Source organism: Cyprinodon variegatus, unplaced genomic scaffold (assembly GCF_000732505.1).
Source record: "Cyprinodon variegatus isolate N-32 unplaced genomic scaffold, C_variegatus-1.0 Scaffold230, whole genome shotgun sequence".
Taxonomy (NCBI): domain Eukaryota; kingdom Metazoa; phylum Chordata; class Actinopteri; order Cyprinodontiformes; family Cyprinodontidae; genus Cyprinodon; species Cyprinodon variegatus.
The window spans coordinates 225072-228867 of NW_015150683.1; positions in this window are offsets into that span (position 1 = coordinate 225072).

Consider the following 3796-nt stretch of genomic DNA (forward strand, 5'->3'; position numbering starts at 1 on the left):
ACTCCAGCAGAACCAGGCTCAGAGCTAGAGCCAGCTCCCATGTCAGAGGCTGAAGAGAGCACGAAGAGAGATGAATGATACAGTAAATGAGTAGATAAGTAGCAAAGTGGTCAGATATTAAAATATTTATTCCAGCTGAGAGTTTTCAGAGATTTTTAATATATTTACTGTTTATATCTGGAATAGTATTTAAAGGTTAGTTTGATGATAAAAAAAAAAAGTTTGCATAGCCTAAATAAATAAAAAAAATATCTTTATTCAAAGATATTTATAGAGTTAGGGACAAGCAAGATTTTTTTTTTCATTGACAAACATTTATTACTGTTTTAGGTTAGTTAGAATTTCTGAAACCACCTCTTTTCGCAAATAAATCAGAATAGTAAGAAATATTTTTATTTACATTTATTTTAAATTTGGAGATTTCAATTCAAAAATATTTTATTAATCCTAAAGGGAATTAATATTAATATTCAATTTCAATGTGTAATTTTCAATAAATATGATCAAAAGCATAATTTTTATAAATGTACATACATGTGCTTACTATTTGATACTTTAAGCTAAAATTGGGTCCACTGCTTTTGGCAGAAGTGCAGAAACTAACTGAGGTTTGAAGGTTACCTCACTAACACCTTTGTAGCTCTGCTAATAGCCTTCCCAGTGGGACTGATGGCCTACAAAACATTGACATTGTTCCTACGTCACTGGATAACTCATGATACCATCACTTCCTCCCACTATTTCAGTCCTCGTGTAAAGTACAACTTTTTGAATAGTGGCACCAACAGGCATCTTAATATTTCCCCATAGGATTAATAAATTCCTGAAGGTGAAATGGGATTATTATTTTAAATAATCCCTCATTACAAGGTATGCATAATACCAACTCTAAACAAATAACACATCAATCAAGATATGCTCATCCAGAAACCATAGTAACCAGTAATTTCATTGTGGGTAGTAATGAGTTATATTTACTTAGTTACAGTTACTTGAAAAACTGAAAAAATATATACTTGTAGAAGTAATTTTACTGCAAAATATGTTTTACTTTAACTTGAGTAATATCTTCATAAAATGTATCTACTCTTACTTGAGTAAAATGTTTGGCTACTCCATTCATCGTGACTAACTTCGCTGAATAATGAATACGCTTTTTAATAATGAAGATGTAGAGTTAAAAGTTCCTTTCAAAATCAGTGTTATTTTTTGCTTACTTGAAATTAATATCATATTTGGAAGTCAAATTAATCAAAAGTTAGGAGTATTTGTTGTAAATAGTTTTATTTTAAAAAGAAAGTTGTTTTAGAAAATAGTTTCTTCTGCCTGGAGTTTTTATTTCATGATTTGTTTGTTTAACTTCTTTTTGTTATAATCTTTAAGATTCCAGAATTTGCACATAGTTTTACATATTTGTTTGTTTTTAAAACATTATTTAATTTTCAGATACTATAATGACTCAGTACTCGATTCAACGTTTTATCAGATACTTTTTTATTCTTATTTAGGTAAAAATACAACAAAGATGTGTTACTCTTAAGTACAAATTTGGGGTATTCTACCCCCTTTTGACTGTACTCTGGTTGCCCTAACATTCATTTGATCTAAGCATAGATGGAGATTCTCATCATAGATGTTTGTCAAATGCCATCCTTTCAACTTCAAACAAAATCTTTGATGAGTTCCATGTGTTTCTATAGTTGCTGCATCCCAAACCTAAAAATTCATGTAGATGAATTATTACAAATATATATTTGAACAATTTAATCTGCAACACATACATTAAATCCTCCTAAAGAAATACCTTTAACAAGCCAAGAATGCTGTGTTCTAGTTATACACACTCCCCATTTTGTTAATATCCACGCCCTTGTAGACAGATGGATAAGTTAACTGCTTCAGATTCTGATCAATAGAGGACTGCTTATCCCAACTTGGCTCAGGCCGACCTGCTCTGACAGAGTTAATTAGGGAACTGAAAGGCCCAATTAAGGGGACTGAGGGGCCAGGCAGGGGGAGACATATTGGAGGACATACGCACACATTGTGCAGCGTCTGGAGAAAGGGGAACTTCAATTAAGGGAGAACACACTTCCAGAGGCTTGTTGCCTGTTGTTATTCATTTTATGCTCAGTAAAAACACCCCCTACCACCCTTTCCTTCCTACATGGAATACTGATGAGGGGGAAAAGCACAGCTGCTTGGGGTCAATGCACATACCCAGTATGGCGAACACATTTTCTCGCATATGTAGAGAGAGGAGGAGACTGATGACAGGACTTAGGCTTAAATTGCTAAACGCTGATTAGTTTACATAATGGCTGTGAAAAGAAAGCTTTGGTCTCGGTACATTTAACTTATTGCTTAAATTGGCTTTGATTGAAATGAAACGATTTGTATGTGCTTAAGCTGATATAAGCCTTGATAAATGTGTGCAATGACTATTATCCCATTTTGGTTTACTTAAAATGGTAACAGTGACTTGCAAAAGTTTTTTTCCCCCCCAGCATTTTATTGTCATTACACTGAGCAACGAAAATGAACTCTCTGCATTTAACCCATCACCTTGGGGAGCCTTAAACCTTTTCATGTTTGTGTCATTATGCAGTCAAAAGTCTTAATGAATATTATTTGTACTGTACGTCCTAGAAGACTTAAAATGATGAAAGGATTACAGTATAAATTCTAGTTAAATTTCTAGATAATTTCGTTTAGCTTGATGTCTAGCAATTTCTGTATGTTTTGTAACAGTTCAGTCATTATTTATGGAAAATGCCACTATTACTCTTAAATCTATGAAATGTATCTTCTTGTTTATAGGAACAGCAAAATCCATATCATCATGAAGATTAGAATCGACAATAGTGGCCTTTTTTTATGAACTATCAAGGACTTTGACTTCGATTTCATTAGCTCATATCATAAATCAACAGCAGTCTGATTTACAATGAGTAAAAAAAAACTATAGCGGGATAAGATAAGGATAAGAAGCAAGACTTAAATGTGTGAATAGGTTTTACTGCCAACTAGAATAAAATATCTATTTCAGGAATCTGGAGCTAAAGATGAAAATAAAATCTAATGCACAAAATTCTGGAAAAGCTTAAGGCATCATTTCTTTGTAAATTGACAAATTCTTCATTTACAAGGGGTATTTTCCCCTGTGTATGGAAGTCAGGAAAAATGTATCTCAATTTTACGTCTAGAAAGACTTCAGGAATTTATCAATACAAGAACATATCTATTCTATCTAAAATATCAATGGTAGCTGGGAGAGTAGATATTAGAGCAACGGATTGCTCCTCTTTAAACTATACTTTCAATACATCCGATCCTGTTTGATTATAGACAAATTATTTTTCAAGCTTTTTATTACCATCACACTGTCACTAGTACAGAGCGACGAAATTTAAGTTACGAAATTTGTTGTGATTGGGACTTTCTCCCAAAGGGCAAAAAAATTAGCTATTGAAGGCACTGATGACAGGTGTTGAGCCGCGAATCTGTTGCTACCAGATCAAGCTTTCAGATTGAAGACCGTATCATTCAAGTTGTACTGGTTCATATGTTTATTGTTGCTAAAATAAAAAAATAAATAAAAATAAAATCTACTAACCTCTCAATTGAGTTCTGAAACCCACTCCAAAAAACAGCCATCTGGATCAGAAGAAGGATCAGAAATCCTAGAAACAATATCTCTCCTGGAACACAAAAATTTGAAGAGTGGAACATTTCAGTCGCCTGGTCCATCAGAGTTTTCCACAAGTGAGGAGCAAAAACTCAAGGATGTGTTCAC